This window comes from Cydia pomonella, chromosome 7 (genome assembly GCF_033807575.1).
Source record: "Cydia pomonella isolate Wapato2018A chromosome 7, ilCydPomo1, whole genome shotgun sequence".
Taxonomy (NCBI): Eukaryota; Metazoa; Arthropoda; class Insecta; order Lepidoptera; family Tortricidae; genus Cydia; species Cydia pomonella.
Window position 1 is genome coordinate 11758002 of NC_084709.1, and position 19400 is coordinate 11777401.

Consider the following 19400-nt stretch of genomic DNA (forward strand, 5'->3'; position numbering starts at 1 on the left):
GGTCTCAGGCTACTCTGCCTATTAATTATGGTGGCCTGGGTATTCGCTCTACGGGCGATCTGGCTCTCCCCGCTTTTCTCTCGTCTGTCCACAGCGTCGCCCATCTCATCCGTGGCATTCTTAATGTCACCAATCCCACGGTTGTAGTAGTGGCGAGCTTGGCAGATGCAGAGTCAGCTTGGAGTGCTGGAAATCCCGGCGAGAGTCCGCCTACCGAAAAAGCCTGCCAAGCAGCCTGGGACCTGATAAAAATCAAAACAATCCACAAATCCCTTTTGGACAATAGTTCGAACCCTTGCGAACGTGCTAGACTGCTCGCAGTATCGGAACCTGAGTCAGGGCATTGGCTGCGCGCGTTGCCGTCGCGGAACATTGGTTCCCTTTTGGACCCGGCGTCACTGCGCGTAGCCGTATGCCTCAGGCTAGGTTTGAAAGCCTGCGAGCCACACGCTTGCTCCCGCTGTGGAAGCCTTGTTGACGCTTATGGGCACCACGGACTCCACTGCCATTCAAGCGCCGGCCGATTTTATAGACACTCGGCCCTAAACGACCTAATCCGCAGAGCACTAGGTACCGTCTCCATACCAGCAACCTTGGAGCCAGTTGGTTTATCAGCGGCAGATGGCAAAAGGCCCGACGGCTGCTCGCTCGTACCTTGGTTCCTGGGGCGGCCCCTGGCGTGGGATGTAACATGCGTTGATACGCTGGCCCCATCTCATGTCCGGCGCTCTGCCAGGAAGCCGGGGACGGCAGCAGACGACGCTCAAATTGCCAAGTGTCGCAAATATGCATTTTTAAAAAGTAATTATGTATTTGCGGCACTTGCGATTGAAACTTTCGGTCCTTGGTCGTCCGACACCAAGAAACTAGTAAAAGAAATTTCTACTAAACTAGTCTGGGTGTCTGGCGACCTACGAGCTGGCGCTTTTTTCGCACAAAAACTTAGCCTCACTGTGCAGAGAGGGAACGCGGCCAGTGTCCTGGGAACAATGCCTCAGGCTAATTTTGGCTTAGTTTTTTGATAATATAGCTATTGTAATTGATTATGTAAATATATACTAAAATGCAGGTGTATGTATCTCAAAATCAAAATCTCTACAAATTGATTCTTTAGTAAAAATCTTCATAACGTAATGATAGATCGCATCACTGTAATGAAACAAATTTCAAAATAATACATACATTTTTCATCTCTCCTATTCGGAAAGTTCACCTTTCATAGGCTGATAGGCCACAGGCTGAGTCAGCAGACATTGCATTTCCCACCTTAGGGTGGAAAGTATTTTTTTTATTTGTGCTTCGAGCAATGGCTAACAGCCATTTATGCCATATTATTCAGTTAAAAGCTCTCGTATTAGCTTCCGTATTTGCAGACCGAGTATTCTCGAAATTAAATGTCAACTGCATTGTGTTCAACTCGAGTAAAAGTAACCATCCCACCCTTGGTTAACAATCTACTATTACAGACTATCATGTCATAATCGCAATCTAGCGCGAATAAAATATATTAGAGTACTTAAACCTTATAAATATGTACATAGGTAATATCTCATTTTAAATTAAAATAATGCAATATTTCTCTTTAATTTCTATAATTTACACCGTCCCGGACGGGACGACAACCTCGAATCGTACGTAAAACCAGTAATTTCGCATAATGCCCACAATTACCATCGTTTTGAACTCTTACCTTCGCCCTCCTTCGCGTCACGACCCAAACAAAAGTACGCTCCAAATTGTATCCGTGACCGCAGCGCCCTACTTTTTCTACCACCCTTCCGAAACACTTATCGTTATACAAATAAAAGCTAAAATCAAACAAACACGTCAATTGAATTCCCCAAAAAGGTTATGCAGTTGTTTAAGTAGAGTCGTAAAGGTAATCTTCAGGCAACAGTGGCCGATGGACGGTAATGGTAAAATGGTTCTCGGAGGTTCGGTACACCTGATCCTACCACGTAATGGTGCTTACATAAGTAATTTACATTGTTTCCGGGAGTTCGGGTGCAATGGGATTGTTATTTAGAAAGTAGAAAGAGAATGGATAAATAATTAGATTTATGTTATGGAATGGAAGATGTCCGTTTTTAAGGTCCATGGTTTTAACTGTGTTAAGTGACATTAAGACAGTCGGTTTAAGCGCCAAATGTACTTAATTCTAATCTTAAGATAATTTACCAAACATATACTATGTTATGAAGCGTTGGACTAGCAATCCGAAGATCTCAAGTTTGATTATCCCACTGGGCGAGAAATTCAGGTTATCGGAAACGTCATGTGCCAAAAATGTTGTAAACATTGTTTTTATATGATGACGACAAAAAACTGCAGTTGTATTTTAGTTGGGACGTTTTTCGTAAGACTTGTGGAAAATACATTGATGTCATAAACTGCAATAGGTGTCATATACTAAAGAAAATGTGGCCAAGCTTCCAGTGGAAGAGGCCGGATTCGAACCGGCATCTTCAGCTTACCCTCGGCGCGGCGGTACCCGTCCCAATTTCTCAACATCTACCAATATGTAATCAAAATAAGTTTTTGGATAAAAAATCATTTTTGGATACAAGCTTCGCTGGAAAGAAAAGTACAGTACTTTCCACGGTCAACTAATTCTCATCGAGACAATTCCAAAAACCCCAAACACAATTTGTTTGCGTTGATTTATCACAGAGTGCCCATGCCCACCTCCTGTCTCCATCATCAGATGAGCTCCATGTCATTATAAACTGATTTACATAAGTATGCAAAGTGTATGCTCAATCGGAATTCAGGAAGTGGGTCATATTTAGCTTCCAAGATTTGACTAACAAAATAACATACATACTATACGGCAAATTAAATAAAAGCTTGTAAAAAGGCGCCTAGCCTTTCAAGAGTTATAAGTATTGAATTAAAATAATTTGATTTGTTCCTTAGTTGTACATTTATGTCATCTCAGTTAAATAAAATACGGAAATCCAAAACTTGGATGCGTTTTTGTGCCTAAATCGTGTTTTTTTTTAAATCCACAACCCGTGAATATTAGAAAGCGTTCAACCTCTTTCAATATCCCTTTGTCGCATTAGCTGTCATCCCGTCGCCTGCTTACCACAAGCGAGCAACCTTAGACAAGCCGTTACAAGTTTGATCTCCCGCTATATATAACTCTAACGGTTATCGAAGTCCTAGTGATTCTAGTCCCCCCTAGGAAATCGCCAACGCTCGGTAAACGAAGAAAAACATACAGAAAATTCTTATTCTATCCGGGCTTTATTGTGTCCTTAATTTTTTTTTGCCTGAGTCGGAAACCACTCTCGGTTATTTTTTACGCTTATCTCATTGCTAAACGGATTATAATAAAATATGTATAAAATGAAAGATATTCGTAACTTTATTTTAAGACGGTTATTATAGTAAAAAAGGATATCGCCCCACTTTACAAACCTGAAACGTATAATACAGTCGATTAGTATAATAACTGTTCATTGTTCTCGCTAATATGTGTTTTAAACATAATATTTACCAATATTATATTACCAGTAATGGTAAAAATTGTACAAACTAAAATTGTGTAAGAAAGTGAATGGTGTCAAAATGGCATTGAAAAGCTGGAAATAAAGGCACCGCACGTAAAATTGCGGTTATTGACTCCAAAGTTGTTAATAAAGGAAAAAATATCAACGTCTATCTAATGATTCTCTGTTAATAATGACTTTTGACCGACAAAATCTACACTATAATAAAAAAAAGTGAACACTTCGTTCATTCCAGATTCCAGGCACTAAATATAAAGACAATAACTTCTAACTTATAACCAACTTAGCTTTTGCGAGTGTTAATTCTTCAATAATGATCTCTAGGCCTGAAGTTTAAAGGTTCCCCGTTTTCCATTCAAAGACTGCATTAGCTTGTAATGCTCAGGTTTCCAAACTAAAAGTGTTTAACAATAACAGCCGGACTGTGACCATTTTGCAAGCTGTCTGTTCAAACATTGCATAACGAAGAGAATTAAGTAAAAGGTAACCATTTTGTTATTGATTTTATGCCGGTGTGCCTAGATTTACATTACAACAACTCTTTTACAAGACTAAAATTAATTCATTTTTTTTCTCTTTTGCTAGCGATATTGGATACTGATAAGTATTAGGGATTAACTTTCTTCTTGCAGCGAGGCTTCGAATCATTTTATGAAATACAAGAAACAAAGTAATTTTAATCAGCGCAGTGTTTCATAAAATATGTGGACAAAACTAAATTAAATTGAAAAGTTATTGACATTGGCTTTAAATTACAGGCTCCGACCCAATAACGATTATTATAATTTTAATGGCCATAAATTGCAAACTGGTTCAGCAAACTTTTGGCATTCTGTACTCTAATACTTGAAGTATTTTCATGATAAAATATTAAATTTAATTTGAAGGCCGATCTGCCTATAGCTAAATGGTGTTTGAGAGTTGTGCTAAATGTTTGAAAGTTTTTGAGTTACAGTACCTACAGATACTTATAACAGTATAAGTAATGAGTAACAATAGGGCTAAGATAATTTGTCACCATGACTGTCACGTTCTAACAAGTATGTAAACGCGAAAGTGACGGGTATAGTGACAAGTGATAAAAATGGAACCATTTTACCCCCGCAGAACTGCACCTTATGATTTCGTCGCCATACTAAAAAAATCTAAGCTAAGCAAAAAGGTAACAATAGGTAAAATGAGTGTATTTTCTGCCAGTTGTAGTTATACAAGCTACTTAGAAACCGAATAAAAATAACAGTGCCAAGTTAAACTACAGCTACGACGCTCGAAATTAGAAAAGGAAACTCAATTCTGAGGGAATGTGCAACCTGAGCCGCGTGTGTCGAGAACAAATTACAGCAACCAGACACGCGGGCGCAGCCGTTCCTCTAGTTTCTCTATCTTTTATAATTATTATGATTACTTAAATTTAATAATTTCCTTATTTGATAATCTGTCACCGGAAAATATGCAGGGTATAAAAGAAATAATTATTTGCAGAAATATATTTTTGTTTTCTACACATAATTTACATGAAGATTAATATTACGGATATTCTGTAGGTCACACAACTAATCATCATCATCTGTATTATCCAACACAACATTGTTCTTCTGAAATGACCTCCGACTGACCTTTTCAAGTGAAATGTGATGCGTTCAAAACGTTTGACCATGGACAAAATGTCACCAATTTGCCTGCGCGAGGTTACACGGAAATCTAAATCGGGCTAAATTGACAGATGTCATGGACCTACAACGGAAAACACTTAGTTTTGGATGTTTTGCTTTGTAGTAAAGGTCTACCTAGGTTTGTAATAAGTGTAAAATGCAAGGGGATTCGAACATAGCTAATTGTAATGGATGTAGGTAATGCAATTTTGCGCAATGATAGGGTGATAATTTTGTTTGTGCATTTTGCTACACTGTACCTTTGCGTTACGGGCACTGGTCGCGTAACCAACATGCAAATCGCTTACGCTCCGCCTCCGTAGTGATCGAAACGCAACTGTCACTGTCGACTGTCGCACTAATACAGTATGGAATAGTGATAAAGGGACACAAAGCGTTTCTTTGTCGTAGCGATAGCGATTGTCATCTTGGCTGTACAACTTAATTAATGGTAGGTATTTAAAGACATTTATCAAGGTAAGGGATTAAATGTCTTAAATGAGCATCTTTCTTGGTAGAATACAATACCTAAAAACAAGTGTCTTCATAAGTTTCGAATCATAAACCCCTATGATTCCCCGCACTTGTATAAAAAATATATAATTTATCGAACACGGCAGCAACATAACCATTAGTAACCCTGGCAGCCTGTCACATGTCACGAGAAATGGGTCAAGTGTACGAGGGTATGATAACCACCCTACAATAAACGGATAGTAGACGCCCTTATCTATATGCCAGGGGAATCAGGGCGACCAGCGTAAAAGTTTAATAGGTTATGGTGAAATTGCCATCTCACGATGTCGTGAGAGTCGTGACAATAGAACTTTTTAGATTTTTTGATGTTGGCGGCAGGCTCTCGAGTTTTTTGACAGGTGCGGTAGATGCCGTAGGTGGGCAAGGCAGACTAAATGTGTTTTCTCTAGGGTTCAATCAGATTTTTTTTTACCATGTGTTTGAGGTAGTAAAAAAGCGCTGGTGGCCTAGAGGTAAGAGCGTTCGACTTGCAATCCGGAGGTCGCGGGTTCAAACCACTTATGTACGAAATATCATATCAATATCATATCATATATTTACCAGTCGTTTTCGGTGAAGAAAAACTTCGTGAGGAAACCGGACTAATTCTCACGAGGCCTAGTTTACCTTCTAGGTTGGAAGGTCAGATGGCAGTCGCTTTCGTAAAAACTAGTGCCTACGCCAAATCTTGAGATTAGTTGTCAAGCGGACCCCAGGCTCCCATGAGCCGTGGCAAAATGCCGGGACAACACGAGGAAGAAGAGATGTGTTTAAGGTAGTAAAATTATTGAGCTGACACAAGATTGTTCCAAGGTCGTTCGCTCGCTAGGATGATATTTGGAGTGGTAGGTATATAGGTAGGTACCTCAATGCTTAATAGTCAGAATCTCCGTTGTTCGATAATTTACCTATAATATGTGGATGTTTTTGGATCTTTTTCAAATCGTCGAAGCTATGGAGGTTTGCGAGGTCTACAGCTCAGACAGTACAGCAATCAATACAATCTATTGAAGTTATCTCGACTTTTTGCTATTATCCGTTTTATCTTAATAAATTTACGCTAATACCGACTACTTTATATGTATGCATATTCGTAAGCAACATTAACGAATCTAAAAATAACAGGCACAAATAGCCGTCATTCCGATGCAAGTGGAGAGCGAGCTAATTCCAACCTAGGTTATTGTTGGTAGGTACTTATTCGTACTTGCTCGATTTCTCTAGCACTAGCATGCTAATCGTGGGTATTTAGGTATAAGGGTGCGTAGCGAACATGCCAATTGTTTACGCTCCGCAGCGAACTAGATGCAACTGTCACTGTCGCCCTAATATGGAAGAATGATAGAGAGAGATGGCTACGCTAAGTTACGGAGCGTTAACGTTTGGCATGTTGGCGAAGCACCCATATATTCTGAAGTACACTTTCCATTTATTACAGCAACATAGTCGCGCGCTTCGTTATATTTCAAAACCACTTATTTTACTGGCGTTAAACTACCTAGCAACCTTTAATTAATTATTAATTCAGTAGAGAAAGGCTAAATATAAATATCCTTCACTGGGAATCGGACTCGGTTACGAAAAAATCTGACTTCTTGATCCTGAGGAGTCTGACTGGTTTAACTGAATTCTAATAGTCTTGAAAAAATATCACGAAATGATGTTCATCATCAAACAATAAGTACAGTCAGATGCAGAGAGAGGTGACCCCGCTTGCATACCATCAGTCTATGTAGGGGGAGGGGGGTAGGGGTCACCTCTATGAAAAACTTGCCATTTTTTTCTTTAATTTAATCCTATTATCACCGAAAGAATAGAAAAGACCACCTTAGTTTACATGTGTCCCTAAATAAATAGAGGGTATTTTTTCAACTAATATAGTTCGTTTTTTTGGCATTAGAAAGAAGGTAATCGATCTTGACGTGTCTTTTTATTACTATTATATTATAGAGCGCGATGTGCATACGAGTATATATATACATATAAAATAGGAAATGATAGGGAGAGAAATGCCAGACAAATTGTTTGATCAGATGTCAATGTATTATATGCCTATGATAGGACAGGCATTTTATACAATTTCGGAGTTAGTCCTGCAGTAAAATTTGTTCTTTATAATATACATATTCACGTCGTACAACATAGCTAAGGGTTGTACATATAGCAACAGAATTAAATAATAACTTTCATTAAGTTCCTATTCAAACATGCCTATACAACTGAATCGATGTTGAAAGAAAATGCATTGACAAACGCAGCATGCTAACACAGTTAGCCTCACAAATGAGATAAATAAAAAACGATAGGAACCTGATTGCGCGTGAGTCACCAGGTTCGATTGCTGTTCTAGCCATCATTATACTATGAGACCAATTTGAACTTACATTTCGATATCATTCGCTTGTGCGTCTCGCTCGCGCCAATACATGGACGAGCAAGTACGAGCGAAATGAGGTGCGAGTGATAACATTTTGATGTTGGAATGTTAGTTCGAATCGCGTTCTATAGCTAAGTGCATGCGCGGGCGTAACGTCACCGTGTCGTCGGGTGACTCATCGTGAAAAGGAGCTAATTACTCTAGTGCATTCCGGATTATCTGCGTTCTTTTATCACAGCTGAAACTTTTAAGACGATAGTGGCCGACAGCTTTTGCATATAAACGTCCGCATTTTCCTCTCTGGATTGATATTATGGAACATATTTTTACACAAATTGATTTTGACTTTGATCTGTTTAATCATTCTTTTTTAAACAATAAATTATTTGTTACTGAACGCTTTCATTGTTTCAACTTCTGTATTTCTGTTAAGATTGCCAACTAAATCGTATATTTTTTTAAGCTCACGTTCACAAATTAACTTCCTAGTGCCCAAAAATGGATTAACCAAGGTATCCCACGATTCGAACTATTCAAGTTTACGGTAACTTTAAAGTAATGTTCATAAATATTTTCAATATTACATAATATGTAGGTTAAACATTATTAGCTTAATGAAAAGTATAACAACGTTATTAAGTAGATCGATAGGTGCCACTTAGGGACCTAAAGGAACCTTCGACATGCGAAAACTGCTGTACACACACACCCGCCTATTCAACGTGTTTCGGTGGTCATTTCCCATTCCACAAAAGCTTTTGTAGAGCTCCATACCTAAACGTAAAATAATGCGTCCAGCAAGGCGTAGATATTCAGATTTTAAAGTCGAATATAGTATATCTCCCTCGCACACATATATCGCTGCTAGAGGGACACATAATATAGTATAATATTTTCAAAATCGAAATGCGCCTCTCGGTGACTCGCCAACCGGTTCCATTCTCTGCAACACATACCATACAATATAACATATACTAAAACTGCACTAAGATACGAACCAGGCTTCACCATCTAAGGCTTGGGGCGGTCAAATCTGAAATTAAGATATCCAATACATATTTCGAATGTCAACTTCGAATGACTAGAGTCAAATTTGATTGTATGGTTATGTTTGTAAATGTTTGTGCAATCGTTTCCGTTTTTGGGTGCCATTGTTTGGATTTTGTGATAAAGTGAGAATTTCTCTGCCGCGTTTGGGTATAACATACAATTTTACGACTTTCGGCCCGATTCGAAGAATGAGATAGTTACGATAACAATAAGTTCTGGTTTAGATAAGTTCTCATTTAGATATCGTTTATATGTCGTATAAGTGACAGAAGCAGTTCGATTCGGGCAACCAATGTCACTTTGACGTTAGAAATATCGTACATACATCTTATTGGCATCACGGCGGAATCGAAATAAACGTCCATTTTGACATGTCATTAAGTTTTAAAGATCTTTCCAAGATCTTAAACGTGTTTTAATCATTCTAATCATATACCGGGTGTTTCCTGTAACTGGAGCAATAAACTAAACTGTAAGCTGTACTCCTCAAACTGACCAACATTTGTTCAACAACTTTGAAAAATAACTTATGTTCTGATTTTTATTATACATTGAAGTTAATTCTGAGACGCATTGTATTGCGAATTTTGTTACGTTTAAAGCGTGACAAGCAACGTCAAGTCAAACACACTGATGTCAGCGTGCAGCGTACATTGAAAATAATATTAAATTTGTATGAAAAAGTTAAAATCTAAAGAAGTCATAATTTTTAAAAGTTGTTAATCATAAATGATATCGTTTTAGGAGTACAATATATGATTTAATTATTTGCTCGTGTTACAGGAAACACCCGGTATATATCGATACTCGTACTTGCAGATTGACAGCATCATTGTTTGGCAATTAGGTTGCACCTTGGGGAAACTAAATCAGTTTTTACCCTTATCCGAATGCTATTTAGTACTCCCCAGAGCACAATTACCCATACATTCCTCAAAGATGCGCAGCGCAGTGTATGAGTGCGGAATTTCTTCGGATTTGTTAATCAAAACGCATAAATCGTCGAGATAAAATTAATAACAAACATTCAACCAAATTGAATACCTGTTCTTTTTAAGTTTTATAGTGGGTTAAAAAACAAAGACTACCTATTCCTTTTTACAGTTCCGTGCCCGAAGGCCGTCAATCGGAAACCCCACTCCTACTATAAGAAGTAAAAATGTAATTAATTTGTAGGTATATATATACATTTACTGATTCCACTTGGTATCGAATATTGATATCAAACTTAATGGGAAAACAAAATCCCTTTCATGTAGGTATTAGGGTAGAGTGGGAGAGTTGGGAATGGCAAGTAAAATATCTTGAGTACGTTTAATACTAAACATAATAAAAAGACCTTCAACTTCATGTGACTGTAAAATACGGAAGCTAAGAACTTGCAGTCACAATTAATCGCATAAAATATTTTCAACTGTTGTTATAATTTTTATCATACATCATGTTAGATACTCGTAGATGTAAGCCTGGAATTTTTGTAATTGAAGACTCCACATTTTGTTTTATATGGTATCCGCTTTCAAACCCCAAATGGTTTCAAGACTTTCAAGTTCAACAAAAATACAATCATCAGTTATGTTCCCAATTACCCCTTGTATTCTTAATGATTGAAAGCTCAATATTTTTTTATTTTTCAAATTATTATATATGCCATGAGGTAAAAACAGAAACATGAAAAGTCATACTAGATTGAAAATCTTCAGTGATTCCATTTCCCCCGCGGACTATTTCCAATTACCCCATACGGTTTCGGGTATATAGGAACGGCAATGTTTTTGATTTCGTCCAAATTTACTATGATTAGATAACGTTTATTTAACAAAAATATTAAAATTAGATAAACAGAAGTTGGTGACATTTTTATATATTTTTAGAGCGTTTTAAGGTAAGTGCTACCAATTCCTCCACTTATTTTTCCCCTACAACATACAACAAATCATGAATACCCATCTTTAGAATCGGAAAAATCAAAGGGTTATGAAGACTTGAATACATGACACGGAATCCTCAGTGCGCCAGTCAGACTGGCACTTTAGCCGGGTTTTTTAAACGTTCTCGTCCCATGTTTGTTTATTAAACAAGGCAAAATGCATTGCGAAGGTGGCGTGGGAGTAGAAAATAACACGATCCTTTTATAACACAAAACATAACATCCACCCAATATGGCTCATGACATAATATCATGCCGACTGCAGGAAGATTCACGAGAAAAACTCGTCTTTTCATTAAGAGCTAGAACCGGTTGCGTTAAGACCTTAAGAATTACGATAATATTTAATGATTATAGAGATGAAGTCGTCAGGGATATTTAAGGTAGAAGTACTAGTGCTCGACGCTGCACTAGTACTCGACATGGACACTTTATGTCAAAGTGACAAGGATTAAGTTCGAATACAGAAACATCTTCGTTGTTCAAATTTAACTTATATTTCCATGAAATAAAGTGCCCATGTCGGTGACTAGTGCAGCGTCGAGCACTAGTACTTCTACCTTACATAGTTTCAATGACAGTCAATAAGCTACTGAAGTAAAGAAAAACAAAGGTCGTAATCATTTGTCGCAAGAACCAGATAAGGTGCTAAACTAGACATGCATAAAATTTTCTTTGTTATGGCCATGGCATGTACGGAATTATATACCTATGTTACTTGTAGTCATGAAAATAAATCTTCTGCCAGTGTTATAAACGAGTGCTAATTAGTTATTTATATACATTAATATTAAAATCAATTACATACCTGCCTTACATTACACGGTACCTACATTACATATATATATATAATATGTATATATAAATACAGATATACGTTAAATGGATCTAAAACTTTTTTAGTATATGTAAAGTTTTATGCGGCTTTCCTGTGGGCATCATAAAAGAAATGTACTTAGGATTTTAGCTTTTTTTTGCTGGATCCTTAATATATAGGTATCATTATAGGCAATATGTTCTAACCTTTTGCTTCTTCAAAGCTGTATAATTAAAGCCTACGTAAAATATATCCTAATCGTTAACTTTCGTATTAAACGCCGTACACAGTATAACAACGCCATTTGTTTCGAAAGTTTTCAACCCAATTTAATTTAAATCAATTGCATTAACCATTCGAATGCAACATACGTCCGAGTGCTCATCTCTGTTCCAGTATATGTCAAATCTTTAAACTTAAATAAAGATCTTCACCACTGTGCCAATTCTCTTACTCCGTATTTATCACGCCTTATCAAGATAAAGATCATAAATCTACGATGATTCACTCTGAAAACGTTTCGAAACCGCAGAAGATGCAATCTTATCTTACAAACTGTTATTTTGTATGTCATCAATAAAGAAATTGTTTTGTTGAGTAAAAATGTGGTTAGATAATATTTTTAGGCCTTTATTCGTCATGCAATAACATCATAAGATGCAGACATTGCATGTTATGTTCTAAATTAAAAACAAATAAATACCCACTACGTACAACCCTACCTAACCTTACCTAACGAAACATCAACGGTACAAAATACTGAATATATTATATTTATATATTATTAAATCTTGTCCTTTCTAAATTAAGAAGTACTGTGTAAACTAACTGAATTTTGTCATTATCAATCATGTTTATGTCTTAATGAGTCACTCTACCGACGGTGACGTCATGCTTTACATAATCGGTGAAGGTCAAAGGTTTTTTTTCAGTTATTTTCTTCCTTAACGATCCTACAATCAGCATTCACTCGACTTTTAATTGGTTACAGTCAGACTTGGTACAGTTTCTCCGCTAGCATCGCAGACGTTCGCGAAGTTAACGCTCTCATTGTCTGGCGCAACAGAACCGGTCCGGCCGTGCTCTTACCGCGGCGGGACAAGGGAATTGATTTACAGATGTCTCTAGCGATTGTAGGTTCAAACTAGCTTTTTTGCAAATCCCTTCTGAAACTTGAGATCGGTATAAACACTGGTGTTTGGTGTCCGCAGTAACTACCTACTTATGGTAACGGCACCAATTTCTTTTTGATATTTCAATGATACCTCTGTCAATTGTCAAATTTCTACCGCTTCGCGCGTTAAAAGTTGAATGTCCTCTTTGATTTTTATGTTTTCGAATTGTTCAATGAAAGTTTCGTGTTTAATGAAAGATACTGCATTTTGTTTCAACATAATTAACAAATTAAAAACTATGTTTTTTTTTTCAGTCATGGAAAGTATGGCGCCATTTCTTTTAAAACGTTTAAAATATAAATTAATGAAACATCAATTTTAAATAGTTCTTTGAGTATGTTTACTATATTCAAATAAAAATAGGGTTTCCTAACCCATGATCTTTAGTGCTGAAATGGACTTGCAACGTCGGTTTCTGTTTTACGTGATTACTACATTTACGAGATGCATGTAGTTAATCCATTAAATATTGATTATTTAAACAACCAAACAACAGTGGTGATTAAAATATTAGCGGGTCAGCGGCAGATTTAAAGTAGACAAACAAAAAGACAACTGGCATGTGACGTGCCGAGAGAATGAACAGCCGGTTAAGATAGTTTTAGAATTTGGCACATGTAAATAAACCACAAACGTACCTAAGTGGTCATAATCAACTTAGTCAACGGAGCCCCCTGTATCATCTGTAGTATTTATAAAAAAAAACTTCTAATAGAAATAATAAAAAACCCACTGCCACATCTATGACTGGTTTTGAGACAAGGTTTTATCATTTGTCTGTGAAAAAATCCAAAAAAATTCAATCCCTGAAAAGGCTAGACCAAGCCAGACGGAGTACAAGCGGAAAATTAGTTTCAACCGGCGCAGCTATGCGTCATTTGAAAGCAAGTCCCTCCTCACTCTCATGTGGTATGGGAGGCGGATTTTTGTAGGATTTTCCGCAGACAGTTTTACAAATTGTTGGGGAAACTACGATTTATATTATCTCTCCCCCGTGATTCATGCGCGAGGTGTACTTAGTTGAGGCTGAATACGCTCTTTTGTTCTATAAAATGACATATAATGCTTACAGGTTCAGTCGCGGAAAGTCTATTTTTATTATTTTCACTATATATCAGGGTCTCTTTCATTTTCTGTACCCTGTGAGTGTTCATTTCAATAGCAAGTACTATAGTAGTTTCATATGTTTTATACATATGTTATAAGTTAAATAAATAACTACGATTGACATCATAAAAAAATGATTGAAAACAAAAATGAACAATACTAATTAACAAGTCGTAACTCTGAGAAAAACTTCAAGATACAGGTTGAATTATTAAAACGTGTGAAAGGTTCAATCTGTAAATCAAGAGATTCGGCGCTAGCTCTGGTGAATATATAGAAGTTACCTGCGCTCAAATGAATACGGTAAGTAGGTACACTCAGCATTTAATTAAAGTAGCGTATCAGACTTTGATATGACCATTCACTGACAGCTTAACAAAAGGTCTCTATAAATAGAATCCTAAGCTCCAGAGTTATTTTTGCAGTTTTTAATTTGAAATCTCCTTTTATTCCATTAGTATACTTAGTTCAAAAGTCAATTTTGTTTTGTCCTTTTAAAAGGACATCGAGACTTAGGAGGATAGAACAATTAAACTATTGCAGATACATTTGAACGCTGTTTGCGTTCGAGATATACCTCAAATTGGAAAAGTAATCGAGGGTAGCAGATACTTTTGGCGCGTTGTTGCATACGCTACTATAGATGCTGACTGTACATTGGGCGTGATTGATATCTGTCAATATAAATTAGCCAATAATCCTCAGCAACCCGTTTGATCGCGAACTAGCCAAACAGGCTGATTGCCAGAGTCAGCGACGTCAACGAACTAATTGTCAAACAAAGGGCGCGTCGTGCTTGCACGAACCTGCATCGCTGCATTTCATTGTACGCAAAAGGCTTGAGGCACTTTAGGGTTAGGTACTAACACAGTCTGGATGGAACTCTTTAAGCAATCTAGACTGCGTACTTTAATAATAGCAGGTAGGCAGGCACCAGTGACGAAGCATATATGGAACTGGAGACAAACCAACTAAATATTTTGAATCCTGATGAAAAAGCAAATTAAATAAGCTCAATTTTATCCAACGGCTATGTTCGATGCTCCGACATGACACCTACTAGCTACACAATCGGGATATTAACTCGTTATCAAGATTATGGGGCGCCCGCTTTATAGGCTGTCATGTGACGAAACTTTTCTATTATGATGATGGTCAATGATGATTGGATTGAATGTCACAACGTCGAGCGTGTCATGCCGTGGCTAATACTTTTCGAAATATTTTCATTGGTAGAGGGTAAAGATTTAATCAGGTTTACAGACTTAGGAATAAATTACAGCTCTATAATATAATTCCATTAAGCATTTGAATTAAAATATACAAATAGACCCCTCTGCCTATGTGCTTCAGCTATTTACAGGTCATGAACTCTTCCTATTGATTATTAATATTATTATTCTAAGACTCCCAGCTAAATAATACTTAAACATCTTGCAAAATCAGTTCAGTTCAAGTTCAGTTCAAATATACTTTATTCACGCAGGCCTAGCAACAAGCACTTATGAATAGTAAGACAGTATTACATATAATAATCTTAAGCTAATTATCAGAGCAATTTATTGATGTAAGTATTATTCCATATATAACACAAAAGAATTTCACAAAATATCGTCAAACATGTTTCTAGAATAAATTCGGAATGTCAAACAAATAAAAACAACAATTATTCAAATATAATAAATAATTAATAATTTCGAATCACAATTAATCCCACGTTGTTTTATCATTCATGTAGTCTTGTGTGGTATAATATGCTTTAGAAATAAGTGTACTTATTTATTAATTTCTAATTCAGTAATATGGTTTGGAAGTTTATTATAAAATCTTACACAATTACCCATGAATGATTATTTAGTTTTATGGAGCCGAGTGAAGGGCACTGCGAGCTTATTTTTATTTCTAGTATTAATATTATGAATATCAATTTTTTTCCTAAATTCGGCAATATTTTTATGTACATACAGAATATTCTCATAAATGTATTGACAGTGCACTGTCATTAGCTGCGGAACTCAGTCTATTCGAAAGAGTAGCAATATGGGGACCCCACTGGAGTTTAGAATCTAAAGTTATAATCTCCTCATAATCAGCGGCATCTTTTGCAAGCATATTATTACATTATTATTTTGTTCACGTCTCAGCTTGTCATTGACTTCCAGGATATAGATATTTTACCTTAAGGCACGTGTTACCGAGCAGCGCCAAGGCGATAACAACTTGATAAGAATAACCGAAGGTACTTTACATAGTGTGGGTAGACATGACGTTAAGCAGTTCATAGTTTAATCGCACAGTAGATATGTATATTACTATTTTATTGCTCTGATTTCTATAGATTAGCATGTAATAAAAATTAACTAGCGACCCGCCCTAGCTTCGCACTAGTTGTACATCTAAACCTTCCCCAAGAATCTCCCTATTGATAGATAAAAACATATAGACATACAGACAGACAGACGCGGCGGGGGACTTTGTTTTAAAAGATATAGACGATATAGTGATACTTAAAGCTAATAAAACAATCAAGATCCTTGTTAGGTTACCGTTCAATTAATTAATTAATCACTTCAATGCAATAAAATCCATAGATATAGCGATTTGCAATGTAAAATTCATCGGTTTATTAGCGAAAAAAACTAACAAAATAGTAAGTAGGTACTTACTTACTAATTTAGTATAGTTATAAAAACATAATACTCGTTTTCATGTTTAAAACTTACGTTTTATTAATGTTAATCAGCATTAAAAAATTCAACACATTCATTCCATTTTTTTTGTGAGGTGCTATGTTGTGTGTGTGACACGGTGAATCTTATCTGTACCAACTGTAATTATACTTTTCAACATTTTACCTAATTTCTTTACTGATCTCTATCAAGTGCTGTGTCTGGGTCCTTTAAGAAGGAATCCAAGTTCATCCCGCCCTCGCCGAGTCTGCCAGATCCCCGATTCGAGTTTTTGGGCTCCTACTCCGTAATGGTACCTCAAGTTTTTTTTACTGTTCCTATTATAATTATAATACTTGACGCAAAGACATTGCAAAGTGAAACACCAACCCTCGCCAGTCCGTAATCCCTGCCCCTGTCCCTTTTCCCAGCCTTCGAACTACTGTGTGCACAGGAATTGAATTAAGCCTCACTCGAGCAAATAGGTCACGAGAGAAAGGATGTTGCCTTGAGAACGTTCCGAACTGCTGCCTCTAGTTTTTGACGCTACCATCAGCGCCGGACAGCGCTCACTGTGAACACGACCGTAATGTCAGGGGCGTTAGACTTTGTTGTGTACATTTTAACGACGGCTTTGATATTTCGTGCTGAGGGGTTTACATATGAATCAAAACTTCCAAAGTATAAGTTAATGCTTGGTATCTTAAGGCTTGATATCGAAGGCCCGAAGCGTCACCTGAGAGGCTCACTGGCGAGGAAGTTGGAGTTTAAACACGAACCGTTTCGCCCGCCGTTTCGCTTGTCTAAGACACTTTTACTATTAAGTTGTGTTTAAGCTCCAATTCCCTTCAACCCCCAAAGATACAGCAGTTATAGACTATAGCGTACGGAGAAAACTTCGTGAGGTTAATACAGTATATGTCGTTACTAACATTAAACGATAGGTACTGGCACCTTGTTGGTGAAAGGACAAACAAACTAGTATAGTACATATAGAAAACCAAAACGGGATCAAAAAGGCGTAAACATGAGCGTAGACGCACATCCATCTGATATTAAGTATCTCGTTTGGGATAATATTCAGTACGTGGAATGAGATCGCGTTTAAATTGGTAGTTTAATATTAATTCACCGTCCATTACCCCATCTGTAAGCAAGTCCTCATAAATCCTCAAGGGTATCTTTTAGACCTCTCAAATTAATTAATATCCGGGCCAATGGTACCTTAGTCGTTATCCCTTCCGTTTGAAGTTATTTACATTTAATTTCATTAACAGAACTTGAAATACCCGTTTAATAAGAAACTTCAAAAGATTAAGGTTTCAGGTTTTAAACCCTATTCATAACCAAGCATTTAATTATTTCAGGAAAAAATACTGTTTTCTCTGCCTATCCTACGGTTTTCAACGAGAACAATGATAGTAGAATCAGAAGCAGAAATACTTTATAGCGAATTCTTAAAATTTAATATTAACTACGAGTATGTATATGTATACTTGTAGAGTCGCATTTTGAGGACTTCGTTTGCGCAGTTATTTGAGCTGTTGATCGTAAACACCTACCTAAGTCAATATGAGATACCTGTCTAATCTGCCGACAAGTTTCAGTATTAAGAATACAACACGAATCCAAGATCAGACAGGCAAAACGTCGATGTAAAACAAGGTACTTAGTTCTTAAAGTATTAACCAATGCTGGTCAACTTGATAACCGCAATATCCGAAAACCTTTTCAATTTTCCCGTTTTAATTTGATAAGTAAGCTAACTGTAAGCCATCAACTGTGTAAAACGATAAAATCGGACATGGCAGTCACGTTTGTGAGGCAAAACAGGTGTTTGAATTGAAAAACACAACTTCATCTCCGTACAATCCCTGTTAAGCTGAGATTCATTCACCTTTTAACACGCACAATACAGAAAACGACTTAAATAACGTACCTTAAGGGATAATGACTTACAGGAGTGAAAATCCGATAGTTTTTATGTGATAAATTGGAACACAGCACGTTTTTTCATACAATTGTTGGCACTGTACGCGCGCGTGTGGATAGCGCGGAGAAGGCGAGAGGACTGAGGGCTGCCCTCTTTGAGAGGGCGGGAGGGGCGAGCCTCCATACCACAGGAGCATCGCAGATTACTTAGATTTGATATACACTGATTGCTAACTTAGTTTATGGTGGTTTTATATTCTGATACGATTAGAAGGACTTGCACATAATATATTTCAATATTACGTAGGTAGGAATAGTTAGTATGGGTTGTTAGGATTTCATACCACAACTATTTAAAATTTAAATTAAACATCTATAAAAGCAATAAAGAACATGAGCACCTACTGAGTTATATAAATAAGTATATTCAATTATTAGCATTTCTTATGATTATTTGACTCGAGAAAAAGAAGGAAAGAAAGTTTCATGAACGAAAAATTCAAAACTTCTGCAGCATAATATAAACCTGAAAACGAAAACGGGATCAATATACCTCCGTCGCCATTTTATTAGTTAAGGCATTTTATACTATTATTATAAATTCATTTAAGTATTTATTCATGTAAACTATTACACAGTTCTATGTGCTATATAAATAAG

The 19400-nt window shown here is 36.7% G+C and overlaps 1 protein-coding gene across 2 annotated transcripts in view; it reads right to left on the bottom strand.

The window, feature by feature from the left end:
• LOC133519838 (uncharacterized) overlaps window positions 1–18904 on the bottom strand; it is an 84084-nt gene extending 65180 nt beyond the window's left edge. The window contains exon 1 of one of the 2 annotated variants that reach the window (XM_061853966.1): window positions 18768–18904. The gene's annotated coding sequence lies outside the window, so the exon portion shown is untranslated. Of the gene's footprint in view, window positions 1–18747 lie in introns of both variants that reach the window. The other variant, XM_061853965.1, reaches the window with a different exon arrangement.
• Between the last annotated feature and the right edge of the window lie 496 nt (window positions 18905–19400).